Source organism: Cervus elaphus, chromosome 5 (genome assembly GCF_910594005.1).
Source record: "Cervus elaphus chromosome 5, mCerEla1.1, whole genome shotgun sequence".
NCBI classification, from domain to species: domain Eukaryota; kingdom Metazoa; phylum Chordata; class Mammalia; order Artiodactyla; family Cervidae; genus Cervus; species Cervus elaphus.
The window spans coordinates 47,846,228-47,867,501 of NC_057819.1; the positions used below are offsets into that span (position 1 = coordinate 47,846,228).

The 21,274-nt window shown below is 34.5% G+C and overlaps 1 long non-coding RNA gene across 1 annotated transcript in view; it reads left to right on the top strand.

Moving 5' to 3' along the window:
• Positions 1 to 20,909, top strand: part of LOC122693317 — a 48,455-nt gene extending 27,546 nt beyond the window's left edge. The window contains exon 3 of the long non-coding RNA XR_006340866.1: positions 19,783 to 20,909. This is a non-coding gene — a long non-coding RNA (uncharacterized LOC122693317). The remainder of the gene's footprint in view (positions 1 to 19,782) is intronic.
• The last annotated feature ends 365 nt before the right edge of the window (positions 20,910 to 21,274 follow it).

The following is a 21,274-nucleotide window of genomic DNA, read 5'->3' on the forward strand; positions in this document are numbered from 1 at the left end:
ATGATTAATCATTAATTAGTAGAACTAGAGAGGCAATGGTTCAAGGCTCACTATAAACTCAATACCAGGACATCCTTGATCCTGAGGTTTGGTATAAAAATATGGCAAAAGGTAGGGTTGAGCACACAAGTGATGTTGAGTCCTTTACCATGAAGATTGCAATGATGCAGAGGGAAAGATTCAAGCAGGTTCACATTTAAAACTTGAAACTAAACAGCATGTTTGCACTGAGTAAATATGAGATATTTGTTTTTATCCAGAAAATTTGGAAAGTGTTATTAGAAAGAGTAAAATTTAAATATTAATTTACAAACATGATATCTAAAAAGCTTTTTCTTTATAATAGCAGGCCTTATACATGCCAAGTAAGAATAAAATTATAGTCCATAATGTTTATAAGTACAATTTCTTGAAAACTGAAATAAAAGCTATTGGAAATATCTAAGGACCATTGTCTAGAACTGATATGTCAGATACTGAAATAGGCATTCTGTGCATTTATATTAATTCATTTACAGAATAACTTAAAGGAGATATAGTTAATATCTATAGTGTTGCACATATGAGAACTGAATTGGAAAAGGTTGTTAATTCACCAATATCACACAGTTATTTTCCCAGCAATGGGAATCTATCCTTGAGATTTCAACCTTCAAATATAAAGTAAAAATGAAGATGTAATAGTGCCACAATAAAAGCTAATTTACTGGAGTACATTAAACATGGCCACAATTTCTTTGCAGATCTACCCACAAATAAGTGAAATCTATTTCCAGGCTTCTTCAGTCTGGCTTATCATTGTAACTTACTTTGACCAATAATGACAGACAAGTGACACTGCATGAGTTTTAGAGACTAGGCCTCAGAAAGTTTCACCTTATACCTATTTGCAGCACTGCCCTACATCCATCTTGTCATGAAGAACCAAGGATAAAGAGAACCAATTGCACAAGCTCATCTAACAAGCTCCCAGTCTAACTGAAAACAATACAGTACTCAAAAGTCCTCCCTCAGAATCATGAGAAATAGTATATTATTATAGAACTCAAAATTTGAGGATGGTTCCCTGGCAGTTATTGATAACTGAAACAACCAAGTTTTAGAGGAGTTGGGTATTTAAGCAAAGTAGTGAAGAAATTTAAGTATGATCTCAATAGAGATAGTCTTAGTTACATTTTGTAATTTCTTTTACTTAAAAAATTTTTTTTTTCCATTTATTTTTATTAGTTGGAGGCTAATTACTTTACAATATTGTAGTGGTTTTTGCCATACATTGACATGAATCAGCCATGGATTTACATGTATTCCCCATCCCGATCCTCCGTCCCACCTCCCTCTCCACCCAATCCCTCTGGGTCTTCCCAGTGCACCAGCCCCGAGCACTTGTCTCATGCATCCCACCTGGGCTGGTGATCTGTTTCACCCGAGATAATATACATGTTTCGATGCTGTTCTCTCAGATCATCCCACCCTCGCCTTCTCCCAGAGTCCAAAAGTCTGTTCTGTACATCTGTGTCTCTTTTTCTGTTTTGCATATAACTATTTCAGGGTGATTGGGGGAATTAACAGTGAAGTTTAAAGTTTAAGTTAAGATTAACAGTGAAGTTTAAGTTAAAAGTGAAGTTTACCCACCTTCACTTTTTTTTAAATGGAGTGTAATGGCTTTATAATGTTATGCTAGTCTTTGCTGTACACTGAAATGAGTCAGCTAGATGTATACATACGTCTCCCCTCTCTCTGACCACCTGCCACTCAATCCCGCCCATCTAGGTCATCACGGAGCACCAAGCTGAGCTTCCTGTGTTTTATTGCAGGTTCCCACTAGCTACATGGTCGTGTACACATGTCAATTCTAACCTCCAAATTCGGCCCACCCTCCCCTTCCTCCATGTCATGTCTGTCCTCTACATCTGCGTCTCTATTCCTGCCCTTCAAGTAGGTTCATCAGTACCACTTTTCTAGATTCCACATATATGTATTAATGTACAAAGAATATTGAGGAATCAAAAGTAATATCACATCATTGTAGACTGCTATTTTATTCATTCTTCACTCATCTGACATTTGTTAGAAAAATATTAAATACTTAAAATCACAAATGGGTTAAAATCATTTTATAACCAAAAGTAATTATTTACAGTACATATAAAAATATATTACTTACTAAGAACTTCAAATATCACCTGTGTGTTCTTTTTGGATATCAAATATGATATCCAAAATCCTGGAAAATTTTTTTTTAAAGAACTCCTTACCAGAACTATTAAAATGAAGCTGTGTCAGAGTGTTAAAATTTGTATTTTTTTTCCAATGAGTTGACTAAAATATAGGATCTTTTAATTACTCAGATTATGAAAATGATATCTATCATTGTGTTTGAAAATTAGTACACAAGATGAACATCTTAGTAATGACAAACATTTAAATATATTTAGTTAATTAAGTCATACTAATGAGCTAATATCTAATGTGCTTGCTGTGTAATCTTACTAAGCAGTGCATCTGTTTACTCTCCCTTTAAGAGATATTATTGGTTTCCCTCTAGAAAAAAAAAAGAAAATCATATTTTAACATGGTATATAAATTTGTTATATATATATATATATATATATATATATATATATACATACACACACATAATATATATGCACATATATATAATTATATATACAAACACACGGGCTTCCCTGGTGGCTAAGCTGGTAAAGAATCTGCCTTCTATGCGGGAGACCTGGGTTGGGAAGATCCCCTGGAGAAGGGAACGGCTGCCCACTCCAATATTCTGGGCTGGAGGATTCCATGGACTGTATAGTCCATGGGGTCACAAAGAGTAAGACACGATTGAGTGACTTTCACTCTCTCTCTCACACACACACACACACACACACACACACACACATATATATATATTCTTACATATATATTATAAATTTACAGTTGTATATTATATGTATTATCCAATGTACATAAAAAATATATAATTATATATAATCATGTATAATTGATGTACAATTGGTTAATCTCATGCATCTTACTCAAAAAATCCTATATGACATTTAATTTTAATTTGTGCATTTCTGATACATCATCCTCTCTCAAGTATATATGTCATATATATATATAGGTATGTATGTATATGTATATATTATACAGTTACTGATACAAATGAATTGATATATACATTTGCTAGATAAATATTTCCAGAACAATAAATAGAACTAGTAGGAATAGAAATGTTTAAGGAAGCTATCCTGAAATTTAAGCAATAAAATGTAAGTATATAGACTTTTGTCTGATCCAATTATGAGGTAAAACAGAATATATTTAATCAGATAATATCCCTTACTATATAATATCCCTTACTATAAGAAAATACCTTAATGCTCAATTAGAATGATTTAGAATTCCAAGTAAAGGTTGGTTTAGGTAAAAAGTAAATTTTGAATTATTAAAAAAATTGGACAATAGGTAAAACATTGAATTATTTTAATAATAAATTATTGTAATTTTTATGTTATTATAATAAACCACTAAAATTAAGTCAATGTTAGATATAATTGACTTGCCGACTATTGCTATCAATAGCTATATATCGCAAAGACAGGGCTTATGTGTGCTCAGTCTCAGTAGGGTCTGACTCTTTGCAACCCCATGGACTGTAACCCACCAGGCTCTTCTGTCCTTGGAATTCCCCAAGGCAATAGTGGAGTGAGTTGCCATTTCCTACTCTGGGGGTCTTCCCAACTCAGGGATCGAACCCATGTATCGTGCATTGGCAGGTGGATTCTTTACCACAAGCACCACCTGGGAAGCCCAAAGACAGGGACAACCTGCTAATTAAAGGTAAAGAAATTATAGGGCACAAGCTGGAAAAATTCAGGTGAACTATTATAATTTTGCTATTACTTGAAAACCTGGTTTTAAGATTTAAAGTCACTTATTAGGAAGCACAGATGAAAGTAATGATAACATGTAAAAAATTTCCACTTGGATACGATTAATCTCAGCAATCTTGTTGGACTTCTAATGAGAGCAAACATGCTTTCTAACCAATAGAGGCAGCCTGCCTGTCTCTTAGTGATAAATGCTATGATTTTGTGTGTCATTGCACCTCATTTTAAAAGTTGGCAGGATGTAATAATCTGATCACTGACTGGTCATGTAATCTATGATAAAAGAGGCAAGAATATACAATGGAGAAGACAGCCTCTCCAATAAGTGGTGCTGGGAAAGCCAGACAGCTACATGTAAAAAAAATAAAATTAGGACATGCCCTAACACTAAACACAAAAATAAACACCAAGTGGATTAAAGAACTAAATGTAAGGCCAGACACTATAAAACGCTTAGAGTAAAACAATGGCAGAACACTCTTTGACATAAATAACAGCATGATATTTTTTGATCCACCTCATAGACAAATGAAAATAAAAACAAAAGTTAAAAAATGGGACCAAATGAAAAGCTTTGGCACAGCAAAGGACACCATAAACAAAATGAAAAGACGACCCTCAGGACTGAGAAAATATTTGCAAATGAAGCACCACGGGATTAATGTCTACAATATACAAATAGCTCATGCAGTTCAATATCAAAACAAAAAAGAACTCAATCAAAAAATGGGTGGAAGATCTAAATAGACATTTATCCAAAAAAGATATGGCTAAAAAGCACTTGGAAAGATGCTCAACATCAATAACTATTACAGAAATGCACATCAACACTACAAAGAGGTATCATTCCACACTGTTCAGAATGATCCTCATCAAAAAATCTACAAACAATAAATACTGGAAACAGAGTGTGGAGAAAAGGGAACCCTCCCACAGTATTGGTGGAAATATAATTTGGTTCAGTACCATGGAGAACAGTATGGAGGTTCCTTGAAAAACTAAAAACAGAGCTACCATGTGATCTGCAATCCCACTCCTGGTCATATATCTAGAGAAAGCCATAATTCAAAAAGATGTGGTCACTCCACTTTCACAACAGCACTATTTACAGTAGCCAGTATGTGGCGTGTGTGTTTGTGTGGGTGTGTGCTCAGTCGTGTCTAACTCTTTGCAACCCCATGGACTATAGCTCACCAGGCTTAGCTATCCATGGAATCATCCAGGCAAGAATACTAGGGTGGGTTGCCATTTCCTAGTCCAGGGGATCTTCCTGACCCAGGAATCAAATCCACATCTCTTGCATCTCTTGCATTGGCAGGCAGGCTATTTACCACTGGTGAGACCTGGTAAACACACACATGGAAGCAACCTAAATGCCCATCAAAATAGGAATGGTTCAAGAAGACATGGTAATTAGGGAAGCAGCAATATAGCTACATTAATATAAATGAGAAGAATATTTGCTGCAAATGCGTCTATTTTAGAGTTCCCTCAGCTTGCTAGGGAGAAGTGCTGTATTTCACAAAGGCATTTCATACTATATTGTTTACTCTTAAATAGGAGAAATGTTACTATTTTCATTTTGGTATCCTTATATGTAAAGATTCACAATATATGTTTTGCTATGTGTAATGTTTACTTAGCTGAAGTATTTGTAGCTCATGATTCCAGAAGGAGTTTTAAGTTTCTTTTTCCAATATACCAAATTTGGTTTACTTGTATGAAAAGAAATTTAACTGGAAAAATACTCAGTGAGTAGCAAACTCTATAAATAATTTGTTACATATTACCTCGTTATTTTGTTAGCAATAAGACAAAACTGATTATCACATATAAAGTATCCAACACATAAAAAGCCCACAGGTATATATTCAATGGATGAATAACTATATCTACTTTACAACTGAAGAAACTGAGGTCAAAAGAAAGATTTTAACCATAATTATGTATAACTCAATAAATTCTCTGAAAAGTTGATTCAAATATTCTTTTTCTATATTTTCTTAAAAGATAAATGAAAGTCCTAATAATGGACATTTCCTCTTTGAAAAGGAAATCTGAGAGTAATGTTTTACAGATAAAAAGCCTCAGATTATAATAGCCAGGACATGGAAGCAACCTAGATGTCCATCGGCAGATGAATGGATCAGAAAGCTATGGTACATATACACAATGAAATATTACTCAGCCATTAAAAAAAATTCATTTGAATCAGTTCTAATGAGGTGGATGAAACTGGAGCCTATTATACAGCGTGAAGTAAGTCAGAAAGAAAAACACCAATACAGTATACTAATGCATATATATGGAATTTAGAAAGATGGTAACAATGACCCTATATGAGAGACAGCAAAAGGGACACAGATATATAGAACAGTCTTTTAGACTCTGTGGGAGACGGCGAAAGTGGGGTGATTTGAGAGAATAACACTGAAACATATATATTATCATATGTGAAACAGATCACCAGTCCAGGTTCGATGCATGAGTCAGGGTGCTCAGGGCTGGTGCACTGGGATGACCCTGAGGGATGAGATGGGGAGGGACGTGTGAGGGTTTCAGGATGGGGAACAGATGTACACCCATGACTGATTCATGTTAATGTATGGCAAAAACCACTACATTATTGTAAAGTAATTAGCCTCCAATTAAAATAAATAATTTTTTTAAAAGCCTCAGATTAAAATTTCAGAATAAATATAAGGAAGAAAATTATTTGATCTAAACACCACTTCTGTGTTTCTTTCGCTCTTAATTATAAAAGTCTGAAGGAAAAAAAAAACAGTTTAAATACTGTGAATTTACAGAGTCTCATCAATTATAACTTGAAATTATGGATAAGAAAAAACTGAAAATCTTAGTAAAATTCTAACTTATTAAAAATTGCATATACAACCTTGTATTTTCCAAATGACTACTGCAAGTAGGAAAGAAAATGAGAAATATAGCCCTATCTTTACCTGCTACCAACACCACAGTTCTAATCTGAAAAACTGTATTTTACAGCTGTTTTACTGTTTAGTTGCTTAGTCGTGTCTGAGTGTCTGACTCTTTTGTGACCCCATGAACGGTAGCCTGCCAAGCTCCTCTGTCCATTAGGTTTCCCAGATGAGAATACTGGAGTGGGTTGCCATTCTCCAGGGGATCTCCCTGATGCAGGGACTGAACCTGCATCTCTTGCTTGTCAGGAGGGTTCTTTACCACTGTGCCACCTGGGAAGCCCACATTTCATGGCACTTAAGTCCAAAATTTATTCTTCCCCCTTCTTCATTATAGAACCATGATAAATGTGCCCAATTTAAAAACAAAACAGAAAAGCAAAACCACAGCCATTTTGCAGCTAGAGGTGTAGCCCATCATATGCCACCAGAAGGTGTTAGGTGGGGCCTAACAACTTAGGTGATGAAGCCCTCTGCCCTCTCCTTCCTGCTGATCTAACTAAAACACAGTTCAGCAGCCTGGCATTCCAACGCCCACCTTGGACTCCTGAGGAAAACCTGAGGATACAAGTCAGACACTAGGATGACTAAAGCAGGAAAAGAGATAAGCCCAAGTCTCTAGGATTCGTGGGGCTGCCGTTCAAGCCTTAGACGATCTACCTCCCATCTTCTTTATCTCAAGGGAAAATTAAACTCTAACTGGTTTAAATAAAAAAATATAATAAACACAGAAGATGTGGTATGTATGTATGTGGAATGGAATATTACTCAACTGTAAAAGAATAAAATAATCCTATTTGCAGTAACATGGATGGACCTAAAGATTGTCATATTGAATGAAGTTAAGTCAGAAATTCAAATATCCTATGATATTGCTTATATGTGGAATCCAGAAAAAAGGTAAAAATGAAATTATTTACAAAACAGAGAGTCACAGATATAGAAAACAAAACTTACAGTTACCAAGGGGGACAGGGAGGGAGGGATAAATTGGAAGATTGGGGTTGACATACACATACTACTATAAATAAAATAGATAATTAACAAGGACCTACTGTATTGAACAGGAAACTCTATTCAACACTCTGTAATGACCTATATGGGAATAGAATCTATAAAAGAATACATATATGTTTATGTATAACTGATTCACTTTGCTGTCCAGCAGAAACTAATACAACATAATAAATCAACTATATTCCAATAAAAATTAATTTAAAAATATTAGAAGCCACTAATCAACTGAGAATTTTGTTTAAATGTGTTTCTAAAAAACACATTATATTTAATACACTTTCAGTCAGTAAAATTGAGCAAAATCTACTGGAAATGTTAAGTAAAAAGTGAATTTACCAAAATGTAAATCTGAGGCAAATAGTATCATGAATTACTTTTATTCAAAATACTCTTTGAAATATGCTTCTAGCTACATAAAATGAATGCACTAATATTGAAGATAGCAAACTATTCAACATTTCTCTAAGATACAAAACATTATGGAAATAGAATGTCATAAAACAAGGTACTTAATCAGTGTGAATTATGAATACTAAACATTAACCCTAATTACAGTTCTTATGTCCTGTTAGAGGCTATGGTCTGTCTTCCTGAAATGTATTGCTACTACTGCTCTTTTAGTTGGAACCAATTTGAATAAAACACATTGTGCTTAATTGAGCAGCTAATAATATGAAAATGGCTGTCAGTCAAGCAATAACAAATGGCTATTTTCAAAATAAACAATGGGTTAGTGAATTTGACTACCTTCTTTTTCCACTACAGTTTGTATGTAGACAATTTCATAATTGCTGTTATTTATACACGTATAAAATGCAATTCTATAAGTCAAGAATTTGAAATAAAAGCTAAATTTTTCTATTTACTAAAGTATAGGCAATGAAGAGTAAATACTTTATAAATAACATATTTAGCACAGGAGAGATTTTTGTAACAGATATCTATTTGTACTAAATACTTGACATTGTCAATATTTATAATCGCCAATGATTTTATTTCCTTGGAAAGCTACAAATATATTAAAATTCTAAGAAATATTCATTTTACCCCAACAAACAGAAACCACAAATATATATATATATATTTACTATTTATTATATATATATTTACCCCAACAGAAACCACAAATATAAAATATATTTATATATATTCTTAATATATTTTATATTTATATATTTTTATATTTTATATATTATATTTATATATAATAAATATATATTTATATTATATATTTTATATATTACATTATATTATATATATTATATATTTTTACATATTTTATATAGTATATATATTTATATATAATAAATATATATTTATATTTTATATATTAATATATTTTTATATTTAAATATTAAATATATGTTTAATATATTCAAAAATATATTCTTACAAATCTAGGATTTAGATAAATTGCTATTGTTGAGAGAAATTTTCACAAAGTGTATTTCCTCTCTTCCAATCAATATACATTCCATGGGATTTCTCTTACTCTGTGTTGAAAAATAAGATAATTTTTCTTTAGTATATCTGGCATCAAAATATGATTCTAAAATTTAAGAACGTTGAACTGTTTTAAGTCTAGCACATGAGGCTCTTCAAGATATACTCATGTCTGCTTTCAGCATCATGTCCCATCACTCTTTATATGTACTTTTAACAGAATGATTTAATGTAAGTAGAAAACTACTTTTACTTCCTTATATCATATTATCTCTTGCCTTAATATTTTATATACACATGCCCTTTGTCTAAAATTTCTCTCTGTGACATAGTCATTGAAATAGACTTTCCTAAGCAGATGACACTACCCTTATGGCAGAAAGTGAAGAGGAACTAAAAAGCCTCTACATGAAAGTGAAAGAGGAGAGTGAAAAAGTTGGCTTAAAGCTCTACGTTCAGAAAACTAAGATCATGGCATCTGGTCCCATCACTTCATGGCAGAGAGATGGGGAAACAGTGGAAACAGTGGTTGACTTTATTTTTGAGGGCTCAAAAATCACTGCAGATGGTGATTGCAGCCATGAAATTAAAAGACGCTTACTCCGTGGAAGGAAAGTGATGAGCTACCTAGATAGCATATTAAAAAGCAGAGACATTACTTTGCCAACAAAGGTCCATCTAGGCAAGGTTATGGTTTTTCCAGTGGTCATGTATGGATGTGAGAGTTGGACTGTGAGGAAAGCTGAGTGCTGAAAAATTGATGCTTTTGAACTATGGTGTTGGAGAAGACTCTTGAGAGTCCCTTGGACTGCAAGGAGATCCAACCAGTCCATCCTAAAGGAGATCAGTCCTGGGTGTTCATTGGACGGACTGATGCTGAAGCTGAAACTCCAGTACTTTGGCCATCTCATGCGAAGAGTTGACTCATTTGAAAAGACCCTGATGCTGGGAGGGATTGGGGGCAGGAGGAGAAGGGGACAACAGAGGATGAGATGGCTGGATGGCATCACCGACTCGATGGACATGAGTTTGTGTAAGCTCTGGGAGTTGGTTATGGACAGGGAGGCCTGGTGTGCTGTGATTCATGGGGTCGCAAAGAGTCGGACACGACTGAGCGACTGAACTGAACTGAATAACATGTTAATGGTGAGATTCTGGAGCAATGGAAGCCATAACATAGCAAATAACCACTAGACACATGAGCGGTTACCACGATAAAAAGCAGCCCAAAGAAGTAATCAAACTGGTGTGAAACAGTCTCTGATAGTTAACAATTGTTCCTGAAAGTGAAATAAACTGGCAAACTTCTCATACACAGCTCAATACAAACTTGAGTTGTGTATGAGGAAATATTTTTCCTCTATATTGGAAACAGAAGTTTCATGAATCAAACCATAATTTTTATATATGAGAGTGAACACAAAAAATTATCAAATAAAAATAGTACATAACAGATCAGTACTGAGAAGTTTCTGAAGGCGCTCGTTACTTCTAGGAGGAATTTCCCATAATCTCGTAACATCCCCACCCACAATTGATGTTCTTTGTAACTCACACCTATAACCTTAATTTGAATTTCATAGGACTCATCGATTAAAGAAGAAAAAGTGAAGGCCTAGTTTGTATATGAATGAAAACACTATGTTGTCATGACCTGAATGTGAATAGTGTGACATTACAGCTTTGTTCAAGGATGGTTCAGAATGCCTTTAGCAAAAAAAAAGAAAAAGAAAAAAAAATCCTACCAGTAGGCAAGTCTTCTTGAAGTTCGCTTAGTAGTTCCCTTTGCCTAAATAGAAAAGTGACCAGAAGTATGGATTTACATCTGACTCATGGATGTAGCCAAAAGTTTCTCTAGAGATTTAAGGAAGAAATAAATTCATAAATTGATGAAAAAACAGATCTGGGGATGACATGGACATAGAACTCTGAAAATAAGATGAGAGAGTGAGGATATTTGTGATTATGTGATTATTTACCCCCCTAGTATATTACCTTCTCTGTACATATGTGTTAATCACTCAGTCATGCTTGACTCTTTGAGACCCCATGGACTGTAGACCTCCAGGCTATTCTGTCCGTAGGATTCTCCAGGAAAGAATACTGGAGTGGGTGTCCTTCTCCAGGGGCTCTTCCTGATCCAGGGATTGAACTTAGGTCTCCTATATTTCAGGCAGATTCTTTACCATCTGAGCTACCAGAGATGATTATATATATATATATATATATATATATATATATATATATATAGTATATATATATACTTCCTAGGGTAGAGTCATTTATGACCATTTTACAAAGAAAAAGTTCTGTAAATATTCTCATGCCCAAGAAATTCAACTGTCTTACCACATTCCAATCATTCTGAAGCAACTGTCTTCATACAACAATTGGAACAGCCAATAGAAGACTCAATTACAAAGCCAGCAATGCCTCTGACATTATCATATGAAGTTTATGTCCTCTGAGATATGTTTTATGCTCTGATACACACACACACACACACGTACACACACACACACACACACACACAGAATACACAATTTACACCATTTAGTTACAGATCTAGAAATTAAGGGGTAAAAGATAAAATGGTTCTTCCCATTATTACTCCTAATTTCCTGCTAGAAAATTGGTTTAGATGTCCTAATTCTCAAAGGAAGAATCATTCACCAGAGGACAAAACAGAGTGTTCATTGAGATGGAAATAGAAACTACCTCGGGGCCACTTAAAGTTACACATGCCAATGAACCCCAAAGAATGGTTCTGCTTTATTGATCTGATGATTGATCTTAATTATCACTGGAAATTGGGTACTCCTCCATAATGAAGGTAAGTAAATAAGAAATCCAGGGGAATCCTGAGTTGCTTCTTAGCACCCCCAATTGTCAGCAGTTAAAGTTGTTGGAAAACTACAATTCAAAACAACCAAAAATGCATAAGATACTTCAGGAATAAATATTTTATTTAATCTGATAAATTAAACAGCTATAAATGGATTAGGGACTGACTGAGTACAAAGGGAGTCTAGAAGTATGATGAGGGAATAGAGAAATAATGCCAACTTCTGATAAGTGCATGAAAAATAGAGAAATGAGAACTGCTTATTATCTTCCTTCCCTTCCTTCGCTTATTCTGGATCTTCCCTTGTGACTCAGCTGGTAAAGAATCCGCCTGCAATGTAGGAGACCTGGGTTTGATCCCTGGATTAGGAAGATACCCTGGAGAAGGGAAAGGCTACCCACTCCAGTATTCCAGCCTGGAGAATTCCATGGACTATACAGTCCATGGGGTCGCAAAGAGTCGGACACAACTGAGAGACTTTGACTTACACTATTATCTTCTTAGCTTTGATATGTATTGGGTTGGCCTAAAAGTTTGCTCAGGTTTTGTGTTACATTAATAATTATATACAAAATTAATATAGGAATGTGCATGCTATCCCTGAATTGTTATATCAATAGTATACTTAACTTGTTTATAAATACTAAATGTAGATACTTATAACTTTATATGTAATGCCATTGTGTATATAATACTTCATTAGTATTCATGTCATTGGTAACATATACAAATGCACTAATGATAAGTTACTTATAGATTTGTGTGTTTATATTTCCCAAGGATATTATAAAAGATCACAGTAGCTGATTAGTGGGAGGGAGAAATAAAAATGGCAGGCATATAACTTTTAGGTACATAAATCCAATTTACTAAAATAACCTCACTGGGAAAATTAATTTTGTTAAGAAAATTATAATTTATTTGTGAAATAGTATCAGTTTTCTATTTTTCCCTTTTTTTGTTTTAAATCAAAATAACATTTATTGTTCTACTTTGAATTATTTTACTGGACACACTATTTTTTAAATTATGGCCACAAGATTCTACTTAAACTTCAATATCAATAATCTCTGAATGACAGATTTCATTATTTCCTGTGGATTTACATGTAACTGTTTATTGAAGCACTAATATAAAATTAGACATTTTTGAGGATAAAATCACGGACTAGAAAATAGGAATTAGCCTGGGAATAATCATTTGAATTGTATAGATGCTATTTCTTAGGTTCTTAAATGGACTTGATTTCCTTTAATCAACACAGGTATTCTGTCTTAAAATTTTTTCTTTACTATTATTTATCCTATGATTAATACACTAATTTTCTTTGCTTAAGTAATTAGACAAGTGACCTTCCTCAATACTCTTAATGCATTTCATATTTTGGAAGCTCAATTCAGCATACAGTTATTTAATACTTTGTGTGTAATTGGTCCTGGGCCAGATATTGAACTGAAGAGCAGGTGACTAAAATGGGAAACAATCCTCTCTTTATAGCATATGTTGGAAATAACAATAAGAATAACAAAGGAAAAGGATGTAGAATAAACAAAGAACTGGTCTATAACAGCATTCTGTGGGAAACTAATGGATATAGAAGCATATAAAATAATGCTATACTATTACATTGGGCTTCCCAGGTGCCTCAGTAGTAAAGAGTCTGCCTGCCAATACAGGAGATGCAGGATCCACAGTTTCAATCCCTGGGTTGGGAAGATATCTTGAAGAAGGAAATGGCAACTCACTCAGGTATTCTTGTCTGGTGGGCTATAATCTCTGGAGTCACAGAGTTGGACACAATTTAGCAACTGAGTATGCATGCAGACAGGCATGTTTTTATTGACTTACTAGTCAGTAATAGTGACCAAATAAGTATTCCTTCTGTCACAATGAGCTAAGAGAAAAGAATCACCAGAATACCTGAACTGGAATTCATTTAAAAATATATATTTCTTGAAGAATTTCTTTCCTTAATACACTAAGGGGTCAGACTGAGTACCAATCAGTAGTAATGGGGAAGAAAAAAAAAAGAACACTTGATATTAGAACTAGTGAAAACTTTTCTGAACCTTAAATCTATAAGCAAGTAAAACATAGAGATAAGTAAATTTATAAAGAAAGTAAAACACAGAGTTCAAGTAAAACACTTGGACTGCAAGGATATCCAACCCGTCCATCCTAAAGGAAATCAGTTCTGAATATTCATTGGAAGGACTGATGCTGAAGTTGAAATTCCAATTACTTTGGCCACCTGATGCATAGAACTGACTCATTGGGAAAGACCATGATGCTGGGAAAGATTGAAGGCAGGAGGATAAGGGGACACAGAGGATGAGATGACTGAATGGCATCACCGACTCTTTGGACATGAGTTTGAGTAAATTCCAAGAGTTGGTGATGGACAGGGAAGCCTGGCATGCTGCAGCTCATGGGCTTGCAAAGAGTCAGACACAACTGAGCGAATGAACTGAACTGAACTGAAAACACAGATATATCCACAGTGGGAAGAGAGATGAAATAAATAAAGTTTTGCCTGCAATGAAAAAAAATTTTTTTTAAGTAGTTCTTTTCTGACACTGATTGCTAATACATAGGAACAGAAGTTCAGATATCCTAGGGAAAAGGGCTCAAGATATACACTGCCAGGTGAAGATATATTACTGATTTAATATGTATTGATTATATTAATAAATAAATCCATAGTATTTTTAAAACTCTCATAAAGATAAATGTAACATAAAAATGTTGCAATATGTTTCAGTAATACATCAAGAATTTCATTCCAATTATGATTTTTTTGGATTTGTTTTTAATTGAGATATAGTTGATTTATAGTATTATATTAGTTTTGAGGTTACACAATATTTTATAGACTATATACCATTTAGGGTTATTTTTTAAAGGCTCCATTTCCCTATGCTGTACAATATACTGTTATTGCATATCTATTTTATAAAATTTAATTTTGTCTCTTCCAGTTGAGCTATTTCAAAGCCTAAAAGATGATGCTGTGAAAGTGCTGAACTCAATATGCCAGCAAATTTGGAAAACTCAGCAGTGGCCACAGGAGTAGAAAAGATCAGTTTTCATTCCAATCCCAAAGAAAGGCAATGCCAAAGATTGCTCGAACTACTGCACAATTGCACTCATCTCAAACGCTAGCAGTGTTCAAACTTCTCCAAGCCAGGCATCAGCAATACATGAACTGTGAACTTTCACATGTTCAAGCTGGTTTTTGAAAAGGCAGAGGAACCGGAGATCAAATTGCCAACATCTGCTGGATCATCAAAAAAGCAAGAGAGTTCCAGAAAAACATCTATTTCTTTTAGATGTCTATGCCAAAGCCTTTGAATGTGTGGATCACAATAAACTGTGGAAAATTCTTGGAGAGATGGGAATACCAGACCACCTTACCTACCTCTTGAGAAATGTGTATGCAGGTCAGGAAGCAACAGTTAGAACTGGACAGAGAATAACAGACTGGTTCCAAATAGGAAAAGGAGTACGTCAAGGCTGTATATTGTCACCCTGCTTATTTAACTTATATACAGAGTATATCATGAGAAACGCTGGGCTGGAGGAAGCACAAGCTGGAATCAAGATTGCTGGGAGAAATATCAATAACCTCAGATATGCAAATGACACCACCCTTATGGCAGAAAGTGAAGAAAAACTAAAGATCCTTTTGATTAAAATGAAAGAGGAGAGTGAAAAAGTTGGCTTAAAGCTCAACATTCAGAAAACTACATCATGGCATCTGGTCCCATCACTTCATGGCAAATAGATGGGGAAACAGTGAAAACAGTGACAGGCTTTATTTTCTTAGGCTCTAAAATCACTGCAGATGATGCCTGTAGCCATGAAACTAAAAGACACTTGCTCCTTGGAAGAAAAGCTATGACAAACCTAGACAGCTTATTAAAAAACAGAGACATTACTTTGCCAACAAAGGTTCATCTAGTCAAGGCTATGGTTTTTCCAGTAGTCATGTATGGATGTGAGAGTTGGACTATAAACAAAGCTGAGCACTGAAGAATTGATGCTTTTGAACTGTGGTGTTGAAGACTCTTGAGAGTCCCTTGGACTGCAAGGAGATCCAACCAGTCCATCCTAAAGTAAATCAGTCCTGGGTGTTCATTGGAAGGACTGATGTTAAAGCTGAAGCGCCAATACTTTCGCCACCTGATGTGAAGAGCTGACTCATTTGAAAAGACCCTGATGCTGGGAAAGATTGAGGGCAGGAGGAGAAGGGGATGACAGAGGATGAGATGGTTGCATGGCATCACCGACTCGATGGACATGGGTTTGGGTGGACTCTGGGAATTGGTGATGGACAGGGAAGCCTGGCCTGCTGCAGTCCATGGGGTCACAAAATTTCGGATGTGACTGAAGTGAACTGAACTTAATCTCATATTCTGACTTGTTCCTCTCCTCCTTCTGCCCACTGGTAACAATTAGTCTGTTCTCTGTATCTCTGAGTTTGTTTCTCACTTCTTATGTATATTCATTTCTATTATATTTTGGATTCCTTATGTAAGTGATAATAGTATTTATCTTTCTCTGTTTGACTTACTTCAATAAACATGATACTCTCTAGGTCCATTCACATTGTTGCAAATGGTAATATTTCACTTGTTTTATGACTAATATTCCATTGTATATATATTTCTATATATCACAATCTTATCTATTCGTCTGTTGACGGACACTTAGGTTGCTTCCATATATTGGCTTTTGTAAATAATGTTATGAATATTGCTATGCATGAATATTTTCAAATTACTGGTTTCATATTTTCTGGATATATACCCAGGAGGGGAATTAGTGGGTCACACAGTAGGTCTATTTTTAGTTTTTTGAGGAACTTCCATACTCTTTTCCTTAGCGGTTGTATTAATTACATTCATACCAATGGTCCAAAGATTCCATTTTCTTCACAATCTCATGAAATTTGCTATTTGTAGACTTCTGATGATAGCCATTCTGACTGTTGTGAAATGATAGCAATGATGTTTTAATGTGCATCTCTCTGATGAACAGCTACATGCAAAAGAATGAGCTCAAAATATTTTCTTTCACCATATACAATACTAAATGTAAGACCTAAAATCATAAAACACCTGCAGAGAGCACAGGTATAACACTCTTTGACATAAATTATAGGAATATTTTTTAGATATGTCTCTTAAGGAAAGATAAATAAAAGCAAAAAATGAAATGGGCCTAATTAAAATTAAAAGCTTAGGAGGTGATGGAATTCTAGCTGAGCTATTTAAAATCCTAGAGATGATGCTGTTAAAGTGCTTAACAAATTATGCTGGCAAGTTTGGAAAACTCAGCAACTTCTGTAAGACTGGAAAAGGTCAGTTTTCATTCCAGTCCCAAAGAAGGGCAATGACAAAAAACATTTGAACACTGTATAATTTTGCTCATTTCACATGCTAGCAAGTTAATACTCAAAATCCTTCAAACTAGATTTCAACAGTTATGAACTGATAACTTCCAGATGTAAAAGCTGAATCTACATCCAGAGACCAGAGATCAAAGCAGAGGAACCAGAGACCAAATTGTGAACATTCATTGCATCATAGATAAAGCAAGGAAATTCCAGGAAAAATATCTACTTCTACTTCATTGACTACACTAAAGCCTTTGACAGTGTGGATCACAACAAATTGTGGAAAATACTTAAAGAGATAGGAATAGCAGACCACCTTACCTGCCTTCTGCAAAACCTGTATGCAGGTCAAGAAGCAGCAGTTAGAACTGGACATGGAACAACAGACTAGTTCAAAATTGGGAAAGGAGTCATCAAGGTTGAATATTGTCACCTCATTTATTTAACTTGCAGAGTACATCATGTGAAATGCTGGGCTGGATGAAGCTTAAGCTGGAACCGATTGCCAGGAGAAATATCAATAACCTCAGATATGCAGATAACACCACCCTAGTGGCAGAAAACAAAGAGGAACTGAAGAGCCTCTTGCTGAAGATGAAAGAGGAGAGTGAAAAAGCTGGCTTAATAGTCAATATTCAAAAGCTAATAAGATCATGGTATCCAGTTCCATCACTTCGTGGCAAATAGATGGGGAAAGAATGGAAACAGTGACAGACTTTATTTTCCTGGTCTCTAAAATCACTGAAGATGGTGACTGCAGCCATGAAATTAAAAGATGTCTGCCCCTTGGAAGAAAAGCTATGACCAACCTAGACAGCATATTAAAAAGCAGAGACATTACTTTGCTAACAAAGGTCCATCTAGTCAAAGCCATGGTTTTGCCATTAGGCATGTATGGATGTAAGAGTTGGACCATAAAGAAGTTAGAGGTCTGAAGAACAGATGCTTTTGAATTGTGGTGCTGGAGAAGACTCTTGAGAGTCCCTTGGACTGCAAGAAGATCAAGCCATTTGATTTCCTAAGGGAAATCAACACTGAATACTCATTGGAAGGACTGATGCTGAAGCTCCAATTCTTTGACCGCCTGATATAAGGAGCTGACTCACTGGAAAATACCCTGATGCTGGGAAAGACTGAAACCAGGAGGAGAAGGAGATGACAGAGGATGAGATAGCTGGAGGGCATCACCAACTCAATGGAAATGAGTTTGAGCAAAACAAACTCTGAGAGATGGCGAAGGACAGGGAAGCCTGGATTATTGCAGTCTATGAAGTCACGAAGCATCAGACATGATTTACCAATTGAACAACAACCACCACAGAAATATAAACCACTGCAAAAAATGAAGAGACAATTTTTTAAAATGGTATGACTAGTAAGTGTTAATATCCAAAATATATAAACACCTCATACAACTCAATACCAAACAACAACAACAACAACAAACCTCATTTAAAAAATAGGCAGAAGACCTGAACAGACATTTTCCCAAAGAAGACATACAGATAGCCTACAAGCACATGAAAAGATGTTCAATAGGGACTTCCCTGGTGGTCCAGAGGCTGACTCTGAGTTCTCACTGCAGGGGGCCTGGGGTGGATCTCTGGTCAGGGAACAAGTTTCCACATGACCTGGCACAGTGAAATAAATCAATACTAATAAACATTAAGAAAAAGATTTTCAGCACTGTTAGACATCATCCAGTTTTCACTGAGAAATTTGCAGGATTTTTTTTTTTTTACATTAGCCACACTACTAGTGCCTGAACTCTTACAAAGTAGCTCTGATTTAATGTAACTAAGGTAAATAAATGTACTTTGCAATCTTCAGTGGTTTTCCTTCATAAAGTAACAACAAAAATAGAAGAATGTATTAAACAGCTTAAGTTAACTCAAAAGATATTTACTTACATATATGCTACATATACTTACTTACATATATGCTACAGAAACATCTCCTTGAAGAAATATCAAGAGAAGGGGGGTTGATATTTTTCCAGGATTTAACATTCTTCCTTATAGTCTCTGAGACGCAGCATTATCAATAGTTGACTAAAATGTCTGAAAACTCTAATTGTCCCACAATTCCTACCACTGCCTGTATTTATTTTAAATAATCTGCTTTACACAGATTAACCTGCATAAACTTTTCATACATAAAAACACCTAAAATTGCACATATCAAAAAAAGAAAACTAGAGTCCTGAGAATATTTTTAAAGTAATATTTATCTTTCTTTCTTCCGCAGGAATAGGCACAAGATCTGCAGAATATACAATCATCAAATACTGTTCATAGAATATATTTGTGAGTGAGGAAAATGAAGAATACATTAGCAGTATTTCAAAGGAATTAACTGAGAAGACAAAACAAACAAAGCATGCCATTATGTAATCTAGCCATTCAGAGCTGATCTGTATTGAGAAATGACATCAGATTCCTCCCTGGTAAGGAAATGAAGCAAGAGAAAGAGGTGTGGATTAATAAAGTATCATCATATTACAGTGTAATTTTGTTTAATAATGGGCTGTCTCACTAACCCACATTTAAATTAAAATCACTGAGTAAATGTTGAACAGTACTGCATGCATGAAAGATGGGGCTACTGTAAAAGAAATTATCAGTTAGTTCATGTTATAATTGAGGAAGGAAGACTCTACAATGCCATTTGGAATATTGTGTACAGTGAAAGTGGGAGATAATGTCCCCTGAATAGGGAAAAGTACAATTAAATGATGCCAAACCTTCAGTAAATCAGGTTTGTGGTAAACATGGTCACTAAAAAAACAAACACACCTCAACAAAGTCAAGAATCCATCATTTTGTACATTGGCTACATATGCCTCTTCATCACAATCTGATTTTCACTATTTAAATTTTTTTTCTTAAAATTATACACTAAAAAATAATTGGCAAAAGGAAATAATTGAAAATGCCATTCAAATTTAGTCTAAACTCATTTCATTGTAGAATTTTATGTAAAGTTTTCATTAATATTTATCAATCCACCTAGTATTGAAATCAATATTGTACCACTTTACTTCTGAAGTGACTTACCAACATTCTTCACCTCACAGAAAATTTTCGTACTTCTTTCTTATCAGCTTAATTGAACAACACTGAAACCTAACCACTGCCTTACTATTAGAGCAGTTTTACTGAAACTTTTGACTCTATTATCAATTATGCTTAAGAATATAGTTGAAATTCTCATTGTATATTTTCTGCAGTTAACAAGCTATGACCTTCAGAGCTTAAAGTTCACAGCTGAAAAGATTACATAGACTCTTCTAAGGTATACAAAAAAATATAAACGTGTAATGAATTTCACAGAAACTGAAATATAAAAAGTTCAGAAAGACCTAATGTTTCCTCCTTAAACATTCATTGCCATTAACTATTCCTCTTTGCATTAAAAATAATTCAATAGAATGCCAATATGATTTACTCAATATTTTATTACTCTTTCCTTTTCTCTGATTTCTTCTCCTTTTGAAGATAAAAGAGGTATTTTAATTAGGATGCAATGGGAATAAATTCAGAATTAGCATATGTTGGTGTTCAATAAATGCAGTTCTAATTATAACATTTTCCTGTTTGTTTCAAAGATTCAGGGAAAGAAAAAACACATCAGAGAAGAAATAAATATTTCTTAACATTTTATATTAATGATATACTGCCTGGAACTTAATTCTGATGTGTGTACGTGTATTTTTTAATTTAAAAAGCTTGCTTATCCT